The 27291-nt window shown below is 41.8% G+C and overlaps 1 long non-coding RNA gene across 2 annotated transcripts in view; it reads right to left on the bottom strand.

Annotated features, from left to right (window-relative positions):
* Window positions 1-26345, bottom strand: part of LOC138443720 (uncharacterized) — an 86270-nt gene extending 59925 nt beyond the window's left edge. Inside the window, exon 1 of one of the 2 annotated variants that reach the window (XR_011258247.1) lies at window positions 26238-26345. This is a non-coding gene — a long non-coding RNA (uncharacterized lncRNA). The remainder of the gene's footprint in view (window positions 1-26237) is intronic. The other variant, XR_011258248.1, reaches the window with a different exon arrangement.
* Window positions 26346-27291: the final 946 nt, after the last annotated feature.

Raw genomic sequence — 27291 nt, 5'->3', positions numbered from 1 at the left:
CATGTCTCCTGCACTGGCGGGCAGGTTTTTTATTACTGAGCCACCTGGGAAGCTCCTTTTGGAACCCCCATGCTGCTGCTGAGTCGCTTCAGTCATGTCTGACTCTTTGTGATCCCATGGACTGTAGCCCACCAGGCTCTTCTGTCCATGAGGATTCTCCAGGCAAGAATACTGGAGTGAGTTGCCATGCCCTCCTGCAGGGGATCTTCCCAACCCAAAGATCAAACCAGCATCTCTTATGTCTCCAGCATTGGCAGGCAGGTTCTTTATCACTAGGGCCACTGGGAAGTCCTTGGAAACTGTATTATTGTTGTTGTTCAGTCACCCAGTCATGCCCAACTCTTTGTAACCCCATGGACTGCAGCACACCAGGCTTCCCTGTCCCTCACCATCTCCTGGAGTTTGCCCAAGTTCATCTTCATTGCATCGGTGATGCTGTCCAGCCATCTCATCCTCTGATGCCCTCTTCTCTTTCTGCCCTCAATCTTATCCAGCATTGGGAACCCCCTGGTCCTGGGCAAATCTGGACAATTGATTTCTCTCTCTCTCTCCCTCACCACAGAAGGAAGTTTAGAGACTATCTATCCATGGGGTCGCTAAGTCAGACATGAATGAGCGACTTCACTTTTACTTTTCCCTTTCATGCATTGGAGAAGGCAATGGCAACCCACTCCAGTGTTCTTGCCTGGAGAATCCCAGGGATGGGGGAGCCTAGTGGGCTGCCATCTATGGGGTTGCACAGAGTCAGACACGACTGAAGTGACTTAGCAATGGTAGGTTGGGAAGATCCCTTGGAGTAGGAAATGGTAACCCACTCCAGTATTTTTGTCTCAGAAATCCCATGGACAGAGCAGCCTGATGGCCTACAGTTCATGGGGTCACAAAGAGCAGGACATGACCAAACAATTGAGCACACACACATGGTTACTTGCTGAACTAGCTTCTCTGGGCCGCTGTAACTAAGTACCATCAGCTGGGTGGCCTTTACAACAGAAATGTATGTTTTACAATTCTGGAAACTGGGAGTCCAAAATCAAGATACTGGCAGGGTTGGTTCCTTCTGGGGGCCATGAGAAAGCATCTATTTCGTATCATTCCAGACAGCTTCTGGTGGTTTGCTTGCAAGCTGTGGCATTCCTAGGCTTGTACAGACAACACCCTGATCCCTGCCTTCATCTTCATGTGGCTTTGTCGCTGTGGATGTGTTTGTGTCCAAATTTCCCCCTTTTAAAATGACACCACTCATATTGGAATAAAACCCCACCCAGGTGCAGTATGACCTCATCCTAACTTAACTAATTACATCTGCAATGACCCTATTTACAAATAAGGTCACATTCTGAAGCACTGGAGACTAGGACTTCAACAGAGGAATTTTAGGGGAACACAATTCAACCCACAAAATCTGGTGTTGGTTACTTGGGGAATTCGACCTCACAGGCCTATTTCAACCACCTCATGTAGCACATGGAGACCAGTTATAGTCAGGAATCTCCCAAAATGAAACTGCTGCTGCTGCTAAGTCACTGAAGTCGTGTCCGACTCTGCGACCCCATAGATGGCAGCCCACCAGGCTCCACCGCCCCTGGGGTTCTCCAGGCAAGAACACTGGAGTGGGTTGCCATTTCCTTCTCCAGTGCATGAAAGGGAAAAGTAGACGTGAAGTCGCTCAGTTGTGTCCGACTCTTCATGACCCCATGGACTGCAGCCTACCAGGCTCCTCCTTCCATGGGATTTTCCAGGCAAGAGTACTGGAGTGGGTTGCCACTGCCTTCTCCAAAAGTGAAACTAGTCAATATGATTTTTTTTTCTACTTCATTTTATGTTCCATGTTCTTTGATGATCTTTCTAGATTAGTTCCAGGAAGCTGATAAGCCAGGCCCCAGATTTTACCCAGGAGTCTCCTAGAGTCTCCTATTCACTCCTACCATTATTTGATTTTTATCCCTTAAATGTCTCTCAGGTCAATCTCTACCACCAGTATCTTAACTCAGACTCCCATCACAACAGCCTAACTCACCTTTCCCTTTGCTCTGATTCAGGGGGCCACCCTTCTAGCTTTCCCTGCACTCTGGTTTCTACAGTGCACATTCCAACAACCTGCTCCCACACGTAAAGCCCTCAATGGCTCTGCATAGAGCAGGCAGATTCAAATGCCTTTGCCTCACACCCAGGGGTTTGGGTGACCTGACTCCTGCCTGACTTCTCAGCCTCACCCTCTCCTGCCTTGTCTTCACACACAGCAAATCCCAGTGACACTCAACTCTGTGGTTCACCAGATCGTGCTTGAGGGATCTTAGTTTCCTGACCTGGGATTGAACCCAGGCCCCCTGGAGTGGAAGCATGGAGTCTTAACCACTGGACCACCAGATCGTGCTATAGTCTCTGGCTCCCTGCCTTTGCACACACTCTTCCCTCTACCCCAGATGCCCTTCTCCCCACCACTGGACATCTAAGAAGCTCCTATTTATCCTTTACACTCTGTTCAAGTATGACTTCTTCTGGGAAGTTGCCCCTGATCCTGAAGAATGATTTATGCTGTTCCCACAGAACTACTCCCAGCACTTACCACAAATCAATACACTTTTTATCAGTCTCTTCCTCTTGGTCAGAGGACAAGAAGTTCATGAACCATCTAAAACTGTACCAAAAATGCACTTTGTACCTCATCTCCCCTCCCTACTAGATGTATACCCTGGGGCAAATTATTTAACCATTTTAAGCCAAGAGGTTCCACACTGAATGGCAGATAATAAAAGTATCTGCTTATGATGTTAGGATTAGTACTAAATGAAATAACTGACATAGAGACTTTTACACATGGCCTGGTACACAGCACTTATTCTCAGAAACTGTTGCTGTTATTATGTTGTTCTTATTGTGGTTAATTTCAGAAACACAGCAGTTTCATATGAGGCTCTAGACTTGCACTGACCAGGAGTACATTCTGGTTCTCAGCACTTACTAGCACTGTGTCCTTGGGCTTATGTCTCATCATCTGTATATCTGCAGATAATAATAACTACCTTATAGATATCTGAGGATAAAATATGCTACTTTTGAAGCATTGGGATAGAATGAGGCATGCAGTAAGTGCTCAATAGATAACAGCCTGTAATATAATGGGCTTTCATCAGATTTCTGAAGGGTTCCATGACTGCAGAGGAGATCGAGAATCAATTTTATAGTCTGTGAACACCTTGAGGAAGTCATTGTGTATTAATCTTTGTATTCCAATCATACACTATAGCACTGGACACACAGTAGAGGCTCAATAACTTTTCAAATGAATGGATGAGATTTATGTAAATTGAGCAATAAATGCCAAGTTAAATAATGTCACTTTTCAAGATGTCACAAACAGAGCAACCTCATCCCCTGAGAACATGGTTGAAATTCAGGAAATGGGAGAAGTGTATGTTCCAAAAATGGTGGCTTAAAGCTCCCATACTTTATTCAGAGGAATCATAAAATGTTAGAGCTGAACTAAACTTTAGCAATGATCTATTACAGCTCCCTCATTTTGCAGATGAGGAAAACGAGCTGACTCTCAGGTCTGATTTCCTCTTCCTTTATGTATAATTCTAAGGTTCGTTATCTGGCTTCCTGGCCAAAGCTCATCGAGGACAGCATATTTGGAGAGGAAAATGGAGAGGGAGAACTATGTGCACCCACGATAAGTACCAAGAAGTAAAAGCTGGGCTGGGGACAGGGAAACAAAATAAAAAGAAGACCCAAAGACTGAAGACTCAGCAGAGCCTACAACACTGGCATGGGGGTAAAAGTGCTCCTTTCTCAACAGATCCACAGGACCTGGATGGTGAGCCGGTCCCAACCATGGAAGAGATTACCTGATGCTTCAGAAAAGCAAGGTTTGCAAGAAATTTAATGTCCGTTAGCTCACAGTATTTCTATTAAGAGCTCTTATCCCACTGAGTGGGTTAGGAATTCAAACCTCGAGTTTTCATAGCACCACCCTAGACTCCATAACTCTGAGGTTACGGCAAAGCTCCCAAGAGATGTCAATAATGTTGAAACACTGGCAAGTTGGTCACCGGGTCCCTGAGTCACTGGCACACAGGGGTGAGCTCACTTTTGCCCTCAGCACTCCTGCTTCTCTCCCATCCTTGGCATCAGCCCTGCAGAGTAATGATCTTCCTGAAAAGCTCTGTCTGGCTCTTCTGGAAGCAGCACTCATGCATTCCTGCCCAGACAAGGGAGGGCTGCATCTCTGTCTCTCTACCTCTCTGTTCCTCTCCTGCCATTCCCCCATTCTCACCACCCCTTCTTTCTCTGTAGCTTTTCCTTCTCCTCTTCTGCCCTGGGGTGCATGTATTTTTAGTCTGAAGGATTATCCTTCATGCATGTTTCCACAGCCCAAGTCCACTTTCTTTCAGCCACTCTCCTAATCCACTAAGTTGTTCTAAGAACCTGGGCCTTTGAACCACAAAACCCAGACAGGTGCACAGTGTATTTCTGCCTTCCACCCCATCATAGTCCTCCTTTGAGACAATGAAAGAACACTGATCCTGCTTGGATAAGGGAAAGGGAAAAAGAGAAAAGCCGAGAGGGAAAAACATAGTGCATATCTCAAAATGCATTATCCCATCACATATGTAATATATTCCAGAAATGCTGTTGCCCAAATGATATTCAAAAGAGAGTTAACAGCCATAAAAAAGAATGAAATTTTGATATCTACAGCAACATGGATGGACTTGGATGGCATTATGCTTAGTGAAATAATTCAGACAGAGAAAGACCAATACTGTATGATCTCATTTATATGAGAAATCTTAAAAATACAACAAATGAGTGAATACAGCAAAAAAAAAAAAAAAACAGCAGAATCAGGTATATAGAGAATAGGAAAGGGTTGTTAGTAGGCAGAGGGAAGCGGGAAGGGGCAAGAAAGAGATACTAACTGTTATATGTAAAATAAGCTACAAGGCTCTGCCATGACCTAGAAGGCTACGATGGGAGAAGGGGAGAGAGGCTCAAGAAGCAGGAGATATATGTATAATTATGTCTGATTTGCACTGTTGTACAACAGAAACCAGGGCTTTCCCGGTGGCTCAGCCAGTAAAGAATCCACCTGTAATGCAGGAGCCTCAGGAGATGCAGGTTCAATCCCTGGGTCAGGAATATCCCCTGGTGGAGGGCATGGCAATCCACTCCAATATTCTTGCCTGGATAATCTTATGGACAGAGGAGGCTGGCGGGCTACAGTCCTTAGTCCTTAGGCTACAGTCCTTAGTCCTTAGGCTACAGTCCTTGCAGAGTCTGACACAACTGAGCAACTAAGCCCACACACGTGGCAGAAACCAACACAGCACTGTAATCTTCCTCCAATTAAAAAAATTGAAAATAAAATAAACTAAAAGGATATATTGCACAACATTGGGAATATATCAATTGTTTCTTAAAAAATATATAGTATAATCTTTGAAAATTGTGAATCACTATATTGTATACCTATAGCATATAATATTGTACAGCAACTACACTTCAATTTAAAAGGAGTTTTTTTTTAAAAAAGAGAGTTAATTTTCAATCATCCAGAAAATTTATGGCTGTGCAATAGCTCATTCTCATGCATGCTGAATAAATAAATGCCTTGTTACTGGATGCCTATAATAGCACTGAGCACCATTTCCCAAAACATACAGGAAAGATCTCATTGATATTTGGTCCTGATGACAAATTCAAGGTGAAGAAACGCAGAACTTTTCCATGACATGTGCTGAGGACAGAAATGGGATTGGGTGAGTCACTGCTGACAAGGGGTGAACAGACCAGTACCAACCCTTAGAGCAGAGAGCCTTTCTTTTCTTTGTCAGCCTTGATGCTTTCAAATTGTGGTGCTGCAGAACTCTTGGGAGTCCCTTGGATGGCAAGGAGATCAAGCTAGTCAATTCTAAAGGAAATCAACTCCAAAAATTTATTGGAAAGACTGATGCTGAAGCTGAAACTCCAATACTTCAGCCACCTGATGTGAAGAGCTGACTCATTGGAAAAGACCCTGATGCTGGGAAAGACTGAAGGCAGGAGGAGAAGGGGACGACAGAGGATGAAATGGTTGGATGGCATCACTGACTCGATGGACATGAGTTTGAGTAAGCTCCAGGAGATAGTGAAGGACAGGGAAGCCTGGCGTGCTGCAGTCCATGGGGTTGCAAAGAGTCGGACATGACTTAAAAACTGAACAACAGCTTGAAGGGTTTTGTAGCCTAAGGCTGAAAGTGACAAAGCTGTTAGGTCCACTGTTTAGTTAGTGGCACAGCGGATACTGAGGCACAGTGCTCTGGGGTCAATGCATGGGCCCCTAGCTTTATGCTGCCCTCTACCCACCCAGGATGATAACTGTATCTTCAAAGTCACTCAGCCCATGCCTATTTGATTGCACAAGAAGTCAAGAGAAAAACAATTATTTGAGATGTTGGTATCTCTGGTCTTATTTCCAACAGAAAAAAACAGATAATTGAATTATGTCATCTTCCCTTTGTACAGAGAAGAAAAGGCTCAAGTTAGACAAGAAATCACAGAATTGCTTTCTGAAAGATGAAAGCACTGAAATTATGTAATAATAGGTCAAGAAAGGTGCTGAAATACTCTGGATGCTAACACAGCGAGCTCAGCAGAAAGGCACAGATTCGGGAAATTCCTAATTCACATTCTATACACCTGTAAAGTAGTTTCAGTTCAAGAAAGAGTATTTGGACATCTCAGAAATGTTTGCAAATGTTAGGGGCTTCCCTAGTGGCTCAGATGGTAAAGCGTCTGTCTGAAATGCAGAAGACCTGAGTTCAATCCCTGGGTTGGGAAGATTCCCTGGAGAAGGAAATGGCAGCCCACTCCAGTATTCTTGCCTGGAAAATCCCATGGATCTCAGAGCCTGGTAGGCTACCGTCCATGGGGTCACAAAGAGTTGGACATGACTGAGAGACTTCACTTTCATCAGGATCTTAAAATGTAAAATTAAAACCTTTTCATTTATAAGGCTCTTTACAGTATGAAAGTGGAGTGAAAGCCACTCAGTCTGTCCGACTCTTTGCGACCCCATGAACTATACAGTCCATGGAATTCTCAAGGCCAGAATACTGGTGTGGGTAGCCTTTCCCTTATCCAGGGGATCTTTCCAACCCAGGGATCAAACCCAGGTCTCCCAAACTTTAGGCAGATTCTTTACCAGCTGAACCACAAGGGAAGCCCCTCTTTACAAATATAACCACTGTCTAAATTTTGAACCACATCTCCAAGTTTCCCCTCGGATAGCCTATATTTCCAGGTTTTGTAAGTATTTTTTCAGCCCTTAGTCCCATCATCTTTTCTCACTATTCTATGTCCTGGTGTTTCTGCTCACCCTCCAGTCCACTGGGCAAATGTCTATTTCTCCTCTAAGATACAGATCTAGGGTTAGCATCAGTGTACAAAATGGCCCCTACCTCTCAGAGATTTGGTTCCTCTGGTCTCTGGGTTCCTATTTCATCTCAGAGAGATATCTGTAGGAGTTAGCACAGTGGAATTAAAGAGGGAAATATGCTTGGAGCTCCTGTTGCACTTACTTGTGTAATCTTGGGTGAGCTACCTAACCTCTCTCTCTGCTTCAGCTGCCTCATCTTTAAACTTCACATAAAGTTTAAATGACGTAAGAATGAGTTTTCGCATGGTACTTATTACATATGTGTTCCATCAAAACATTAGTTATTGTATTACAGTTAGTGACTTTCTATTTTTCATCTGAGCAAGCCTCGGTTTGAAAGTCTGCCATATTTGTTTTGTATTCGTCATTCTTAGCACAGTGCCTGACACACAGTAGGCACTCAAGAAACAGTTTTAATTAGCTAATTAAAGAGAGATGAAGGGGCTATGTTTCTGAGGGGCCGTGATCTCTAGGAGACAAGGCAGGAGTAAGTAATAGTGTGCTGGGAGAGTAGGTCCCTGAAAACCAACAGGACTGGATTTGGCACAGGGTCTCTGGGAGCCAAGAGTCATGAGATGCAGGACCAGCCATGGAGCTCAGAGACAGCACCTGAGGATATTTCATGAGTACCTGAATAAAGGACATAACTTTAAGAAGTAAACAGGAGTAGGTTAAGCCTTGCAGGCTCACTATACAGGAGGGCTCAGAACCCTCTCGGGACGAGGGAGATCAGAGCATATTTGAAGGCTTTGAAAGGGAAGATTCACTGGAGAGGAGGAGCTGAAGAACCTGATGACGAACTGAGGATGGAGGAGAGCAAAAAACTGAGTCCTTAGAAAGAGCTATGGCCAAGGACACAGGTGGGGGGCCAGCCTCCTATGATAAATGCTATTTTCCTAGTCTGAAATAAGGGGAAGAGAATGGCTGGGCCTCTATGTTTGACATCTTTAATGTTGTCCTCATCACCTCTAGAATCTTAACTTTATGCTCGGTCACTCTGCTTTGTCTCCCACCCCCAAGGACAAATTACATAGAGCTGGAGCCAAGGACAGCTCTAAAACTTAATATACAAAACTGAACATAAAATACACAACTGAATAGCAAATGCTGTGGACTAAATGTGCCTCCTCCAAATTCATATATTGAAGCCCTAACCCCTAAAGTGGTGGTTCAGTTCAGTTCAGTCGCTCAGTCGTGTCTGACTCTTTGTGACCCCACAGACTGCAGCACGTCAGGCTTCCCTGTCCATCACCAACTCTCAGAGCTTGTTCAAACTCATGTCCATTGAGTCAGTGATGCCATCCAACCATCTCATCCTCTGCCGTCTCCTCCTGCCTTCAATCTCTCCCAGCATTAGGGTCTTTTCACATGAGTCAGTTCTTCGCATCAGGTGGCCAAAGTTTTGGAGTTTCAGCTTCAATCAGTCCTTCCAATGAATATTCAGGACTGGTTTCCTTTAGGATTGACAGTTTGATCTCCTTGCAGTCCAAGGGACTCTCAAGAGTCTTCTCTAACACCACAGTTCAAAAGCATCAATTCTGTGCTCAGCTTTCTTTATGGTCCAACTCTCATATCCTTACATGACTACTGGAAAAACCATAGCTTTGACTAGACAGACCTTAGTTGGCAAAGTAATGCCTCTGCTTTTTAATATGCTGTCTAGTTTGGTCATAGCTTTTCTTCCAAGGAGCAAGCATCTTTTAATTTCATGGCTGCAGTCACCATCTGCAGTGATTTTGGAGCTCCCCAAAATAAAGTCTCTCACTGTTTCTACTGTTTCCCCATCTATTTGCCATGAAGTGATGGGACCAGATGCCATGGTAGTATTCAGAGACAAAGTCTTTGGGACTTAACTAGGATTAGGTGAGGCCATGAGGGTGGGGCCCTGATCTGATAGGATCAGTGCCCTCCTAAGAAGAGACTATAGAGAGCTTGTGTTGTCTGTCTAAGTATGCACAAAAGAGTGGTCACGTCAACACACAATGAGAAGGCAGCCACCTGCAAGCCAGAAACTGTCCTCACCAGAACCCAACTATGCTGAGACTCTCATCTCAGACTTCTGGCCTCCAAATCTGTGCTAAAATGTATTTCTATTGCTTAAACAAACAAGCAAAAACCATAATACAAAAAGAGAAAATGTGTAAGAAAGCCTGTATGTTATATGGACTTTCTCAGTGATGTAGGAAGCAAAATCGTCTCCTGTGAGAGAAGAGATGGGAATATGAAGATGTGATCCAGACGTCTCCAGATTATCCAGTGTCAAACTGTGACAACATGACCCATCTGTCCCCAACCCCCAGGGTCCTGGGAAAATTCCTTTCACTCCTTGTGCCTCAGTTGTCTCATTTGTAAAATGGGAAATACAATAATACCTACCTCTCTCATAGAATTACTGGAAGAATTCAGTGACTAAATAACTGCTAAACACTTACAGGATAGCCTGAACTACAGTAAGTAGTATAGTAGCATTTGCTATTATTGTTGTTTTATTTTGTTTATTAACATTATTGATGCTATTATCAGAGAAGGAAGAAGAGCCTTCTGTGTATTAGAACATGTTTGGACCAGTCATTATGGGAAGTGCCCAGGAAAATCAATAAGAAATCGGTATTGTGTAGCACATGTGTTGCAGTGGACATAGCCACATTATGGTCCTGTGTCCTTCAACAAGCAGGGAATAGAGGCAAGGAGCAGAGAAAGTAGGAATCTGTCCCTGGGGGTGGGAGATAAAGCAAAGCGACAGAGTAGAAAGTTAAGATTCTAGAGAGTGTGACGAAGACAACATTAAAGATATCAAACATGGAGGCCCAGTCAGGCAAGGAATCAAGGGAAGCTGGGCATGGGCTAATGGACCAGTTATGGGTCCAGAGAGTAATATATATCCATTTGTAGAGGCTAGAGTTAATGGCTTTCAAGCTATAGTATAAGTCATTCTCTCAGTTCTGTCCAGTCGCTCAGTCGTGTCCAGCTCTTTGCTATCCCCATGGACTGCAGCATGCAGCATCCCTGTCCATCACCAACTCCTAAAGCCTGCTCAAACTCATGTCCATCAAATCAGTGATGCTATCCAACCATCTCATCCTCTGTCACCCCCCTCTCCTCCTGCCTTCAATTCTCTACTGAGTGTCTATTTAATTTGGCAGTGAGAACCAAAAGGTCGCTTGGCCTGAAGTAGGTGTGAGATATTCTGAGTAAAAGAACATCTCTAGAAATATGACACAGTTATTCCAGACTTCCTTCCCATCCATGCTCTGTTCCCTCCTTATTGGCACTACCCTGGACACAGATAAGCACTGAAAGCAAGACAAGAGCATCGATGGGAGTGGATGACCCAGAAATGCAGAAGGACAAGTTCAGTCCCCGACAGAGTAGACAGAGGAGCCAATCAGGAGGCTTTGTTGAGAGGGAGGGGACATCAAGTTGGAGATTTCACTGTCACCTTAGTTCCATCAGTTGGTTTTTTAATGTAGATTTCTTACATGAAAATTGTATTTTCTTATCATTTTATTTTACATTTCTTTGATTGCTAGTGAAATTGAATGTTTATTCATATGTGCATCATCTTCATTTTTTAAACCAGTTTTCCAGTAGAGATCTTAGAGATCTTTCTATTGATTGGAAAAGCTCTTTATACATTTATGATATCAGTCTCTTGCCATATTTATTGCAAGTTCTCCCAGTTTGACATTTATCATTAATAGTGTTTATAATCTATTGCGACATACTGAATTCTTAAATTATTATGTAGTCAAATCTACTTTTTTCTGTCATATTTTCTTCTATTGCTTTAGAGAGGCCTTTCTGGCCTGGAATAAGTAAACATTTATTTATATTCTTCTTGCATTTTAATGAGTTTCATTTTTTTCTTTTTACATTTAATTATTACACTAAAGTGGGAATTATTTTGGTTTTTGGTTTACAGAGTTACTAAGGGAGGATAATACTATTTTCCAAATACCTAAATAGTTCTGAATAATCTTTTTTTTTTTTGTCTTGTCCATAAAACACTGCCTTTTAATTAAAAACTTCAGGAAACAAGGTATCTTTGAGATATCCTCAAAAGACCCAACACGCAATTTCAGTTTCTGAAACTGTGGTGGGTGAAACAGTGGTGGGTTAAATTTCATGTTTTGAAGGGGACAGAAGGAGGTGGGCAGAGAAAATCTCTCAGCATCTCTCAGATCATCCAAAGAAATCTCTAAATAAGGTTCCTGTGGTTGGATAGTCACTTCATCATTATTGCATTTAAGATCAAGGATCATAAAGGAAATGGGACATTTGAGTTGTGATATCCTATAGTAGAGGCTCTATACAGCAAGGGTCTAGAGGATGCTGGTTTGGTTCAGGAAAGCACACATGCATCCTAATTAAATACATAATGAATACACAAATATATCCTGAGTCTACAGAAGTGTAAGCTCCCCAAAGACAGAAACTCCCTCTTCTATTTTCACTACTAGCTCTTCTTCCCTAGTCCTCTATCCCCTGGTTTACCCTCTGGAATAGTAGGGGCATCAGCAAACTGGTGACCAACCTGAACACTACTTCTTGGCTCCAGAATCACCTGCCTCAATCTCCTGTCTCAATTCCTTACACTTTCTTCATTCCTTTGAGTCCATCCCCTGAGACCTTCCCTCTATCTGAAAGAAGGCAGTGCATTTATGAGTGTTTCTCTTTCTAGAATAGCCTCTGAGGCACCAGTGAGAAAGTGGGCAGAGGGAAGAACAGCTTGGCCCGTGGGTCATGTAGCCAGGATGTGGCCACAAGGATGAAAATCCAGCTCTGACCTCATTGGGGCAAGATGGCCTGCTGGCCTTGTGGGTGCCATCAGAGAACCAAGAGGAAACAAAGCTGGCTTCTCCCCAGTCATTTTCCTGGGTGGCAGTTGTGATTTCTCAGAGCTGAAAGTATGTCAGATATCAGTGATCAGAGGGAGCTATTTAAAGTCTTGCATTTCACAGTGATGCAACTAGGTCTAGAGTATGATAGAAGGGTTTAGGGTGGAAGGATAGGAGAAGAGTGATCCAAAGCCCATGCTGGACCCCTGAAGCTGAGGTCCTTGCCACATAGGAGGGAGCCCATGTGTGTAGAAGCTTGGCTGCCTCTCCAGGTCAAGAGCCTGCCCTGCCCTAGCTCACACACACAGACTGATCGGTATTTACTCTCTCAGGAAAACACAGAACCAGGCACAGCTGACCAGAGTTGCCAGCAAGACCAGGATTCCCAAAGAAGTGTGGGAGACAGAGACTGACATCATGTCTGTCACAGGCCAGAGGGTTCTGAGGATGGAAGCTGAGTGTGGCTGATGGCTGCATCACAGACACTGACTCCCTGCTGGGAGCACCTCTCCCGCGCCCACCCAGCATTTTCACCTGTGCCTGCAGGGGCACTTTATCTTCCAGCTTCAGCATGTGCTTCTCCTTGGAGAGATACCACACCCCTACTTGTGTGGAGAACAGGACTGGAAAGAGCCAAGGAGCTCTAAGAAATGTCCTCCCCATGGGCTTCCCAGGTGATGCTAGTGGTAAAGAACCCACCTGCCAATGCAGGAGATCAAAGAGTTGTGGGTTCAATCCCTGAGTTGGGAAGGTATCTCCTAGAGGAGGGCATGTCAACCCACTCCAGTATTCTTGCCTGGAGACTCCCATGGACAGAGCAGCCTGGTGGGCTATACAGTCCATAGAGTCATAAAGAGTCGGACATGACTGAGCAACTTCATACACACGCACACCCTTTCTTATTTGGCAGCTTGAAAGCTGGACTGAAGCTGAAGGCATAGTTCCTATGGTAACAGGGCCAGCCCAACAGGAGGGAATCCAGAGCTTTGGGGTACATTTGTGAGAGAATCAGTAAGACTTCCATTGATCCTATCCAGGTTTTTCAAGTTATGATTCTCTTTGGCTAAGCCAATGGAAGTCCCTGAATGGCCTTCTATAATCACTATGATCATCCTGAAATTTTTAGAATTAGTTTATCCCATAAAAAGAACTTTCTAAAAACCATTTTATTGTGTGAGACTCTGTATAAATAGAAAAACATATTAAGATCCAAACTCTAAGTTCAAGTAGATTTTGTAGCAGAGGAACCAGGATATCAAGTTTTAAAGAGCTGAATTCAAGTTCTAAATGATGATGGAAGACAGCAACAGAGAAACAGTAATAATACAGTTCAGTTCAGTTCAGTCGCTCAGTGGTGTCCGACTCTTTGTGACCCCATGAAACACAGCATACCAGGCCTCCCTGTCCATCACCAACTCCCAGAGTGTACCCAAACTTAGGTCCATTGAGTTGGTAATGCCATCTAACCATCTCATCCTCTGTCATTCCCTTCTCCTCCTGCCTTCAATCTTTCCCAACATCAGAGTCTTTTCAAATGAGTCAGCTCTTCACATCAGGTTGCCACAGTATTGGAGTTTCAGCTTCAACATCAGTCCCTCCAATGAACACCCAGGACTGACCTCCTTTAGGATGGACTGGTTGGATCTCCTTGCAGTCCAAGGGACTCTCAAGAGTCTTCTCCAACACCACAGTTCAAAAGCATCAGTTCTTTGGCACTCAGCCTTCTTCACAGTCCAACTCTCACATCCATACATGACCACTGGAAAAAACATGGCCTTGACTAGATGGACCTTTGTTGACAAAGTAATGTCTCTGCTTTTTAATATGCTGTCCAGGTTGATCATAACTTTCCTTCCAAGGAGTAAGCATCTTTTCATTTCATGGCTGCAATCTGCAGTGATTTTGGAGCACAAGAAAATAAAGTCAGCCACTGTTTCCCCAACTATTTGCCATGAAGTGATGGGACCAGATGCCACGATCTTAGTTTTCTGAATGTTGAGCTTTAAGCCAACTTTTTCACTCTCCTCTTTCACTTTTATCAAGAGGCTCTTTAGTTCTTCACTTTCTGCCATAAGGGTGGTGTCATCTGCATATCTGAGGTTATTGATATTTCTCCCGGCAATCTTGATTCCAGCTTGTGCTTCTTCCAGCCCAGTGTTTCTCATGATGTACTCTGCATATAAGTTAAATAAGCAGGGTGACAATATACAGCATTGATGTACTCTTTTTCCTATTTGGAACCAGTCTGTTGTTCCATGTCCAGTTCTAACTGTTGCTTCCTGACCTGCATACAGGTTTCTCAGCAAATGATTAATTGCCCATACATAGGACACCCAACAACCTACTGAGGGATCCATGTCAGGGAAATTTTTGAAGACCTTACAAAGTTGGCAGGATTTGAGCTGAGTTCAAGATAGGTAGGTCCTGCCTGGCTTGAAAGAATGAAAAAGGGGCAGTCCAGGAGAAAGCTAAAGCTCAGAGCAGAAAGCAGAACCTGAATGAACAATGAACGAACACCTCAACTGAAGTCTGGTTTGCCTTGGAAATGAACAGAGATCATCCTATCATTTTTGAGATTGCATCCAAGTACTGCATTTCGGACTCTTTTATTGACCATGATGGCTACTCCATTTCTTCTAAGGGATTCCTGCCCGCAGTAGTAGATATAATGGTCATCTGAGTTAAATTCACCCATTCCAGTCCATTTTAGTTCACTGATGCCTAGAATGTCAACATTCACTCTTGCCATCTCTTGTTTGACCACTTCCAATTTGCCTTGATTCATGGACCTGACATTCCAGGTTCCTATGCAATATTGCTCTTTACAGCATCAGATCTTGCTTCTATCACCAGTCACATCCACAAATGGGTATTGTTTTTGCTTTGGCTCCATCCCTTCATTCTTTCTGGAGTTATTTCTCCACTGATCTCCAGTAGCATATTGGGCAACTACTGCCCTGGGGAGTTCCTCTTTCAGTATCCTATCATTTTGTCTTTTCATACTGTTCATGGGGTTCTCAAGGCAAGAATACTGAAGTGGTTTGCCATTCCCTTCTCCAGTGGACCATATTGTGTCAGACCTCTCCACCATGCCCACCCGTCTTGGGTGGCCCCCACAGGGCATGGCTTAGTTTCATTGAGTTAGACAAGGCTGTGGTCCAAGTGTGATTAGATTGACTAGTTTTCTGTGATTATGCAACACCTACTGTCTTACTTGGGTTTCTCTTACCTTGGACATGGGGTATCTCTTCACGGCTGCTTCAGCAAAGCGCAGCCACTGCTTCTTACCTTGGACAAGGGGTAAATTCTGAAAGAGATGGGAATACCAGACCACCTGACCTGCCTCTTAAAAAACCTGTATGCAGGTCAGGAAGCAACAGTTAGAACTGGACATGAAACAACAGACTGGTTCCAAATAGGAAAAGGAGTACGTCAAGGCTGTGTATTGTCACCCTGCTTATTTAACTTATATGCAGAGTACATCATGAGAAACACTGGGCTGGAAGAAGCACAAGCTGGAATCAAGATTGCCGGGAGAAATATCAATAACCTCAAATATGTAAATAACACCACCCTTATGGCAGAAAGTGAAGAGGAATTAAAAAGCCTCTTGATGAAAGTGAAAGAGGAGAGTGAAAAAGTTGGCTTAAAGCTCAACATTCAGAAAACGAAGATCATGGCATCCGGTCCCATCACTTCATGGGAAATAGATGGGGAAACAGTAGAAACAGTGTCAGATTTTATTTTGGGGGGCTCCAAAATCACTGCAGACAGGGACTGCAGCCTTGAAATTAAAAGATGCTTACTCCTTGGAAGGAAAGTTATGACCAACCTAGATAGCATATTGAAAAGCAGAGACATTACTTTGCCATCTAAGGTCCATCTAGTCAAGGCTATGGTTTTTCCAGTGGTCATGTATGGATGTGACAGTTGGACTGCGAAGAAGGCTGAGTGCCGAAGAATTGATGCTTTTGAACTGTGGTGTTGGAGAAGACTCTTGAGAGTCCCTTGGACTGCAAGGAGATCCAACCAGTCCATTCTGAAGGAGATCAGCCCTGGGATTTCTTTGGAAGGGATGATGCTAAAGCTGAAACTCCAGTACTTTGGCCACCTCATGCGAACAGGTGACTCACTAGAAAAGACTCTGTTGTTGGGAGGGATTGGGGGCAGGAGGAGAAGGGGACAACAGAGAATGAGGTGGCTGGATGGCATCACTGACTCGATGGGTGTGAGTCTGAGTGAACTCCGGGAGTTGGTGATGGACAGGGAGGCCTGGCGTGCTGCGATTCATGGGGTCGCAAAGAGTCGGACATGACTGAGCAACTAAACTGAACTGAACTGAAGTCTGGGGCTCATGTGTGGCCTATGAGGAGATGAGTTTATGGAATAGCTCCATTCTGAAGGGACAGACATAAAATGAAACACATTTGATTACAAGAAAGTCTATGAGCATGGAAACTAGAGTGAGGGTGATCAGGGCCATTAGGGACAAGTATATGGGCACTGAATCCCCAAGAGATGGGGCACCTAAAAGTCAGTGAGCACTGAAGATAAATTTATGCAATTTTGTAGCTTTGCTACAGATCACTTGCAGCATGAAATTAAAAGTCACTTGCTCTTTGGAAGGAAATCTATGACAAACCTAGACAGCATATTAAAAAGCAGAGACATCACTTTGCCAACAAAGGTCTGTATAGTCAAAGCTATGGTTTTTCCAGTAGTCATGTATTGGTGTGAGAGTTGGACCATAAAGAAAGCTGAGCACCAAATAATTGATGCTTTTGAACTGTGGTACTGAAGAAAACTTTTGAGAGTCCTTTGGACTGCAAGGAGATCCAACCAGTCCATCTTAAAGAAAATCAACCCTGAATATTCATTGGAAGGACTGATGCTGAAGCTGAAACTCCAATACTTTGGCCACCTGATGTGAAGAGCTGATTCACTGGAAAAGGCCTTGATGTTGAGGAAGACTGAAGGCAAAATGAGAAGGGGGTGGCAGAGAATGAGATGATTAGACAGCATCACCTAATCAATGGACATGAATTTGAGCAAACTCCGCGAGATAGCAGAGGACAGAGGTGCCTGACATGCTGCAGTCCACGGGGTTGCAAAGAGTCAGACAGGATTTAGTGACTGAACAACAACAAACCTCTGGGGATAAGAATGCAGTAACTCACTCATCCCAGAGCAAGCTGATCAGCATGTAGGAGCAACTGCTCATCTGTTGTTAGAACCTAATTGGTCCTTAGTGAAGCCCAAATATTGCCTTTAACAATACTGCAAACACAAAGCATGTGAACTGTCTACCGAGAAGCACAGAAAATATCCTGATTGGTCATAAAATTCAATGTAAGAGGGCAGGTGCACACACATGTTCCATGGATGCAGGGGCAATCTGAACTTCCAAATATACATGCATACAAAATATTGAACTCCAACAACTTAAAACCATTGATTTCTGGCTAAGCACCTTCAACATTTTTTTCAGAAGCCATTTCAAGCATCTTAAATGCATGAATCCACAGAAGTTTCAAAAATCAAGCCACTGTTTTTCTCCAGTGAGAGATCATAGCATGCCTGAGCTTGCTTTGTCTCCTTACCAACATTGGAAAGGAATCTCAAGTTGAATCCTGTCCATTTTTCATGGCCATGAAACCTTTTCCCATGCTCTGGCCCAGACTGATTTTTCTAGTTTTCTACATATTTGGATACTTAATGATACCTAGTTTTCCTGATCTCTGCCTCTAACGTGTGACTTTTCTGCAATGGTCTTGTCACCTGTAGCATCAGCATCCCTCAGGGGGATGTCAGGAATGCAGAATGTCTTCCTTGGAAAGGTCTTTATGCACTTTTGCCCAAGATTCATTTCCTCTTCCTGTTCCAGCGCTCTGACCTGCCCAGTACAGTGTTCCAGCCTTTACTATCCTCCATACCCATGGATGCCCCCATTCCTAACCTGTGCCCCATATTCCCCTCTTCTTGCAATAGCCCTGTTTCCTTGATCACACCCCAAGTGACCATATGTTCATGGTGCTCCTGGTTGGGAATGGACTTGAATCTTTTTGATTCTGACTGTTTACCAAGTTCGGATTTCTGTGGGTAACCCAAACAACAGAAGTTGTATGTTTTGCCTCCTCAAAGACCTGGACACCTAAGTAATGACAACTCCAATCAGAGAAGTAGTTTCAATAAACAAGTGCTGTAATGCTGTTGCTGCTGCTGCTGCTAAGTCGCTTCAGTCGTATCCAACTCTGCGATCCCATAGACGGAAGCCCTCCAGGCTCCACCATCCCAGGGATTCTCCAGGCAAGAACACTAGAGTGGGTTGCCATTTCCTTCTCCAATGCATGAAAGTGAAAAGTGAAAGTGAAATCGTTCAGTCGTGTCCGACTCTTCGCGACCCCCTGGACTGCAGCCTACCAGGCTCCTCCATCCATGGGATTTTCCAGGCAAGAGTACTGGAGTGGGGTGCCATTGCCTTCTCTGCTGTAATGTTAAACTATGAGAAAAGAAAAGCAGCATCTCAGACTTCGTCCCAGACAAACTGAATCAGAAACTGCTGTTTAACAAGACCCTGTGAGTTTGGGTGCACACAAACATTTGAGAGGCATTTCTTTAGGAGACAGGGACCTTATTCTATATTTCATTTGTATTCGCACCCCTCCAAAATTACATGGAATCATGGCAGCCATGAAATAGATTGAACATATTCTTGCTAAATTTAGTTGAAATGGTTCTCAATGGCCAACCAGTCTTACAAAGGAAATGGTGCCTTAACCATTTTATCGGATTGAAACAATCACCCAGGGAGACAGGCAAAAAAAATTTTCATTCTCATTTTATGAATAAGGAAATAGAGGCTAAGAAGGGCTTCACAATTTAGGGTCAAACAACTAAAATTTAGGAAATACCAATGATTTTCAAAGGAAATTAAATAAAGTGATAATTAAAGACAGATGGTAACTACCAAGAAGGAAGAAAGAACAATTTGAAAACAAATAGAAAACTTTAATATTTAAGAAAAACTTCACTCTGTCTTATCTTTCAACCTTAATTTCAAACTTTTTAATCTCTTTTGCATGATACTCACATGCTGAAGCGATGGTGTGGAATCTTGTAATACTCCTTTAGTAGATAAACTCCTGGGCCTTGCACTACACACATAAACAAATATTGAACTCATGGCATATCCAAATTATTGTCAAGCATGGACTAAAAAGACTTAAAACTTTTGTTGATGTTTCTGACTGCCTTGCCCCAAAATAACCTCATCTTAAAAGTAAAATATCTTTTATTCAAGGCATTGTTTAGGAAGAAAAAGGAAAACCTAAAATTTTATTATTTTGTCTTTCTCCAGGATGAATGAGACTATTTTCAAAACAAGGATGTCTCTTTTTTTAACCTGTTTTTTAAAGATATAACACTAGAAATGTTGATATTTATTTGAGAAAAATACAATAAAATTTCCCAAAAGTTTGATAATAACTTTTTAGAAAAAATAGACATAATAATTAAATGCATTCTTTTAGACCTGTTGCAAATAGCTAGAGACAAAATAAAATAAAAAGATTATATTACAACTGAAATGGTTAAATGCATATTTATTTAATTCAAGACAGAAACGACTTATTCAAATAAAAATTGAAACTCATAGTGGGAGAAATAAAAGATAAGACGAATAATTTGAGAGATATATACTGATCCTTGTTGGAAAGACCATATATAGTAGAAATGACAATAAGTCCTAAGCAAATATTTATAGATTTTATGCAAAACCAAGATCCCAAATGAATACATTATAGACTCTGACAAACTCTCAGTGTAATTCATCCAGAAGAATAAGCTATCAAGAATACTGAAGTGTTCTTTTAAAAAGGATAATTATAATGGCTTGCTATACAAGATTTTAAAACATGATTTATAGCAACAATTATCAAAACAATCAGTTATTGGGTTAAAAATAAGAAAAGTTGATCAGTGTTTAAAATCTCAGAATAGTGATTCTAAACTAAGTATTTAACATCCAAATAACCAAAGCAACAGCCACACTACACTAATGACATATTGAATTTATTGTCAACTTAGATTTCAAATCTTTTGCACATATTGTATTCTCTATCCAAGTTTTTCCCCATTCTCTATTTTGTTAAAGAATAACTTTCAAAGTAAGGTAAAATTATGATTCTCACATAAATATAAAATGAAGATTTTATTTAACTCACTATCTAATAAGAGAACCCAGCAGATGTTACTTTTCATTCAAAGGAGAATCCAAAGAACAGACACACTTATAGATCAGGAATATTGAAATAAATTTGCAAATAGGTGCAAAACTAGTGAATCTGCAGTGTCAACTGAACTTCTACTAGACAAAATTCACTTGCATTGACAAGTCTACAGACGAGAATTACTTTAAACTGCTATAGTTATCTATTAATACAACTCACATAACTGTAGAATAGTTCAAAGGCAATGAAAGATGAAGACTCTCCATAGAATCAGAATCAGGCAGTTCAGAACCATGGGTCCTAAATAACGCACTGTCTGCCACTGAAGCACACGTTTTTCTCTACCACTCGCACAGTTGTTTCTTTTTTGTACCCAGCTGAAGAGCTTTACATTTGTGTTTATTAGACTCAATACTGATAGACTCAGGCAATCATAATCACCATCCCTCCAAGCTATATGAGTGTGTGTATTTGATCAGGATGTTATCAATATCATTGTCCAAGCCATTGATTTTTTTGTAAACAAGTTGAACATAACAGAAAATCAAAGCACATATATATCTGACATAATGTAGAGCAATATCATCCTTTCAAACAGCAAAAAATAGATATCAAACACAGAAAACAGAAAGCAGCAGGATGAGTAAAATAGATATGCTTTTTCACCTACGTAACAGGTGTCTTTTTGAGGACAGCTGGGTGCTAGGTAGTGTCCGAGGTGCTGAGGGCACTATGACAAATGAAGACAAATACCTGCACTCATGGCAATTTATAGTCTGGGGTGGAGTGGGGAAAACAGATATTAAACAAACAATTTATATGTCGGAATAATGGTAAGTGATGTGCTGAATGTGGTTAAGTGATACCAGAGAGAGTTACAGGCTGTTTAGCAAGTGTGGAAGGTTGATATGAACATATTAATCATTATCACTGGTTTCAGTCTTGCAGATATTAGGTCTCTCTCTTTTATTTTATCTGTCTTTGGGAGTTTGTAAGGATGTTGAAGTGGAAACCAAAAGAGTCCAGAACTGAGAGAGAACTGCTACTCACCAGAAAAATGAGGATGGTCAGTAGCTTGCTTAATTTTTCTCCTCTTTCAGAACAACCAACAGTACCAAGCAAGTGCTTCCTTTCAGTAGTTTTCTTTCAGTAAGATGTGCATGAAGAAGACAAAGCCTTAGCTATTTGGATTCTATTATAACCAAATGTATAAAGCACTGTTACTACAGACATTAGTATATAAAATAGCTTTGTTATACTGCTAGAGAAATGTACTTTTTCTATGCAAATAGAGCTAACCCTGCACATGCATACAACAAATGGTGAAAATACTAGCATAATTTTATGAGAAAGTAAAGTTTAATCAAAACTAGTAGAAGACATTTGCCACACATCATAACTGACAAATGATTGGGTATTGAATATTTAAATACTCCATAAAATTAACAAATAATTCCATAGAAACTGGACATTTCATAAAAGAAAAAAGACTTATGGCCAGAAAGTATATGAGATATGTTCAACCTCATCAAAAGGCAGAATCTAAATTAAAACCACAAATATTTCGCTCCCAGCAGACTGGCAAAAATATAAAATTTGGCAATAACTAGTGTTGAAGAGAACGTAGAACAATCAGAATTCCTATACATTGCTGGACGAGCGTAAACCATGCTGGAAGGAAAACAATCTGTCATTACCTAATCAAGCGGCAGATGTTTGTTTCCCACTACATCACTATTTGGATCGTGGAAGACACCTGCACATGTGCTCCAGAAACCATGAACAAGAATGTACATAAAAGCATGCATTGTAATTCCTAGAAAGAGCCTAAATGTCCACTGACAACAATATGAAGAAACAAACTGTGGTGTAGTCTTACAAGAGATACCACATAGCGGTAAAACAGAATTCACAAAGTACAAAGATGAGAGGGGAAAAGTTCCAGGAGAATGTATACAGTATTGTCTTCCACTTGTATAAAATTTAAACAATTTAGGGATATAAATTTGGTAAACACTAAAGAAAAACAAGAGAATAAGAAAAATAATTGAAGATAGTGGTTAGCTCTAGGAGGCAGGCAAGGGATCTAAGCAGGATAAACACACAGGGTGCTTAGATGTTTCTTAAGCTTGTTGGTGAGTCCACTGGTGTTCATTTCATCATTGCTCTTTAAACGTCCAACAGTTTAAATTTTATATATATATATAATTTTGTATTGTTATGTTTAATAAAAATAAATGGTAATATTCTAATATATTCATTTAGTTTTATTACATATAACCACACAAAATTATGGGCTTCCCTGGTGGCTCAGACAGTAAAGAATCTGCTGCATGCAGATGTGGAAGACCCAGATTCAATCCCTGGGTCGGCAAGATCCCCTGGGGAAGAGAATGGCTACCCACTCCAGTATTTTTGCCTGGAGAATTCCATGAGCAGAGGAGCCTAATGGGTTCCATATATATGTATATGTAAATATATTTACATATGTATATGTAAATATTTGTGTAAATAACATAAGTATTTGTCAATGCAATTACCAAAGCTTTGAGGTCAATACTCAAAGGATGCGAGCTTTATTTATTTGTTTGTGTTTTAATGTGCTCTTGCTCTAGGTATTTTGGTTACTATTCATTACTTTATAGATACGCAACGCTGAAATTCTCCAGGTTTATTTTACCCCAATATGAAAATGTTTCTGAAAATAATTGCTCTAAAAATGCCTTCTCTTCTGCTTTGCTATGGGGGAAGGTGTAATAAATTATCTTAACTTTTGGATGAAAAAGAAATAATTCTAACATGAGTGTTATCTGGAAAGCTCTTCCTGCACACTCTGAAGTTCTTTATAGTGATTTCTCGTATAACACTATCAAATATACCACCTGGCTGAAACAGCTGTGGATAAAACCTGTCCTCTTGCTTTCTCACTGGGTTTGTGCTGTTTAATATTTTAATTCCTACTCCAAATGGATCTTACTAGGAGAAATCGTGTCCGTGGGTCTGGGGTCTCTCCCCAAGTCACTCTTAAGACTTGCTCATGCGCTCTCTCTAGTCTGAACACTCATCTTCCAGCCTGACAAGTCCTGCAGGCTGCCTTGTGGTGTTCGCTACTCCCTTATAACCTCCATCTGGAAAGTTTAGAAGAAATTAATTGACTGATTTCCCAAACACGCGGAATCTCTGCTTGCGTGCTAAACGCCAAATGCCAATTCAGTGGGTTCCTTCTTTAAAGATACATTTTGCTTTCACATTACTTACTTCTATCTGTCCAGATGCACTCACAGTGAGAGGGCATGGCAGGCTCCGTCAGTCATTGTCACTGACTCTCTAAATTGGATCACCAAGCCTCACCCGTATTTGACAGCTTTGCAGTATTCCTGACATGGAGATAACCCTTTCATAAAAGACTGCCTCCTATTTACCCCAGTTTCTCCCATTTTGTTCCCATTATCACAGAAAACACAAGAACATGGCACTGGGGATTATCAAGGATGTGTTTCTGGGGGTCATAAGAGATTTTCCAGCACAGTCTCCAGTATACATGTCTTCAGCCCCATGTTCTGCCCTGTTCATGTAATGTAAAGAAAGAATCTTACAAACTGATGCCAAATGTATATGCAGAGCCAAGTTTCTCACATTAAAACATAGGGCAAGTTCAAAAAGTTCATTTTTAGGTCAGCCACTGAAATGTGAAATTCATTTTCTTCTGAAAAAACAATGTTTGCAGTGTTAGTGCTGACCACAGGCCTGGCCCCAGTACTCTATCTAACAAAGTATCAGAAATAGCATGCTATTGCAGTGAAAATAAGGAGAACACAACATTGCATACCATGGATAATAAAATACCGTGCCCAACAGTTGCAAATAAATAATTTTTATTTATTTGAATTCTAGTGATTGAGGAAAGGTTAATTCATCTAGCAGACAAAAAGGCAGATGAAAACTTCTGTAAATATTCTGAAAGAGAATTCAGGCAACTGTCAAAGATTTGGAGACACTGATGAGTCTGCCTTTTAGTAGCAGTAGTAGTAGTGGTAGGAGGAGGAGGAGGAAGAGCAAGAAAAGGAGGAGGAGGAGCAGGGGAAGGGGAGAGGGAGGAGGGGGAGAACTGTCATCATCATGCAAGCTTTTCACTTCAACATTTCTGTCTTTTCATTGATACAACTCTATCATTTGTAGAACTCAAGTTCTTGGTTGGTTTACGACAAAATATTAGAGAACTGAAAGGGGAAAGGCTGAAACTGAGAAATCAGAGTTTCTCCTGAATAAGCAAAAGAAGCATCTTGAGTAGGATTCATTGATTAAAAACCCACACATGTTTATTCAGCATCCACTATCTGCCCAGCTCTATGCTAGGTCTTAGGGATATAACGAAGAATAAGACAATTGCTACCATCTTGGGGCCAACATACTGCAGTGGGTGGTGAAACAAAATGAGGCAAGGGGCCTAGGAGTAAGGATTGACACATAAACATATAAATTACACAATAATGTGCTAAACACTGTATTAAAGGAAGAGCAAGGTACTGTTTGTGGGAGTCTGGAAATACTTCCCCTAAATGACATTTTATCTTCAAAAATGAATGAGAATTTTTCAGAAGGAACAGAACATACAAAAGAATAGGGCATAAAATCTCATTTTTAAATGATGTGAGGTCCAGAGTAAGTGCAGGGGGAAAAGGAGGAAATAGAGACAAGGCTAAAGAATTAAGGAGGAAACTAACTAACCCTACATCCTGGAATGTCCAACAGAGAGTTTAAACTCAATTCCATAGGAAACTTGGAGACAACAGCTTCAATTCATAGTAGAATGTTAGAACAACCAACGAAATTAACAGAGAAGGAGTTAATCAATATTTGCATGACTTAAAAGGGAGAAGACAGCATCAGGAAATCATGGTTCTCTCGGTGGAGATAGGAAGCAATGATCAAAGGGTATCAGCTCGGAGCTCTTCTTGGCCCTGGAAGCTACTGAGACAGTTCAGTGGCTTTTCAAGGGGAAGCGGAATTGGGAAAGGGATGGGCCCTGGGGTCTTTGGGAGGCAGAGTGCACAAGCCTTTCACAGGATCATTTCATCTTAAGATTGAACATAGAGTGAATTTTATATCTTTGTGTCAGTGACTGCTGAAGAAATGGAAATCATGTACTAGCAGGTCATCTGCAAGTCCTGGGTCGTATGTAAATGGGGAATTCATGTTTAATCATTGACAGCAGCTAATGAACAATCACTTACTTGTTTGAACCTCCCTTCGGCATTTCTGCAATATGGTTCCGAGAATCGTTCTTTTCTTTTTCTTCCTTTCTACCCCCCAACTTTCCCCAGTGAAAGAGTGCTTTGGCAGCAATAAACCCCTCCAGTGAAGAATTTCTCTCACAGTAAATTCATGGCATTTCAACAGGTCCACTTTGATATATCTCCGGTTTTTTGGCTTTTCACAGGTCTTAAGTTTCAGAACTTCGGGCGAAAATAAGAATGTAAGTAGCTAAACAAGAAAATGAGATAATTAAAACATCAGAAATTAATAAAACCTTGCATGTTCATCAGGCTCCTCAAGGGCACTAGTGATAAAGAATCCGCCTGATCCCTGCGTTGGGAAGATCCCCTGGAGTAGGAAATGGCAACGCACTCCAGGACTCTCGCCTGGAAAATTCCAAGGGCAGAGGAGCCTGGTGGGCTACAGTCCATGGGGCTGCAAAGAGCTGGACACAAATGAGCACACACATATGAAGAGTGCTAAATTGTTTACCTGATTCTGCTGTGTATGGAGAAACTGTCCCGGGCCGAGGTGGATGGCCTAGTTTCTGATACTGTATGCACTGTAACCTTCCCAGCTCCTCAGGAAATGAACAGGCTCAGATATCTAGCTGTGTTTAGAGAAGGAAGGCACTGCCACCTACAGGTTGTAAAATCAGTGACATAATACATTAATATTTAATTTGTAGAAAAAAAATCATTTTATTAATGTAACATTTTCATAGCCCTAAAAGCCTCAAAGTTAGCTAGTTTATTCTCCTGCCTCTGGGCAGATCTGTTCCTAAATATGCAGGAATTTTCACTGAGATTAAAGAAGCTCAGTTCTCAGACAATTAAAATCCAAGTCAGATTTGCCCTGAAGGAATTGGGAATTACATTGGACCTGCCACAGGGAAAGCAGTGAAGAGGTGGTGGGTAATTGCCTCCTCATGCACTCTTTGCACTCAGAACTCCTTGGGCCTCAGTTTCTTCATTTGTAAACCGAAATGATGGATTTAAACTGGTAATTCTCAAACTGTGATCCATGGACCAGCATCACCAGGGAATTGTTAAATACGTAAATCTTTCTGGCCCTGCCCCAGACCCAGACCCCACATCTATTGAATTGAAAACCCTCTGAGTAGGACCCTCTGAGATTTAACAAGCCCTCCAAGTGACTGTAATGTACGCAAAAATGGGAGAATCACTGGATTGGATGATCTAGAAATACCTGATAAATATGCTATTCCACATCACTAAAGTGATGTCACCTGCAGTTCAAACACCTGCCTGTGGAGGAGCTGAATCCCTGGGAGAAAGACTGACCTTGGAGGAAGAGAAGGCAATTGGGGAAAGTTGAAGCTGAAGGAGCAGGTTTACCACTTTACCAAGGGGATATGTGGCCATCGATGGACCATCTCAATGATCAACTGGACATCTAAAAACTAAAAATATTTTCACCCTAGTTCATCAACATAAAATTGTATCAGAACATCAATCTCCTCTGCCTGGCTTTGTCTAATTAATCTCTTCCCTGGCTGAACTCCAACTACCAAGGATAATCCTTC

Source organism: Ovis canadensis, chromosome 7 (genome assembly GCF_042477335.2).
Source record: "Ovis canadensis isolate MfBH-ARS-UI-01 breed Bighorn chromosome 7, ARS-UI_OviCan_v2, whole genome shotgun sequence".
Classification (NCBI taxonomy): domain Eukaryota; kingdom Metazoa; phylum Chordata; class Mammalia; order Artiodactyla; family Bovidae; genus Ovis; species Ovis canadensis.
This window is presented reverse-complemented; position numbering and strand designations above follow the sequence as displayed.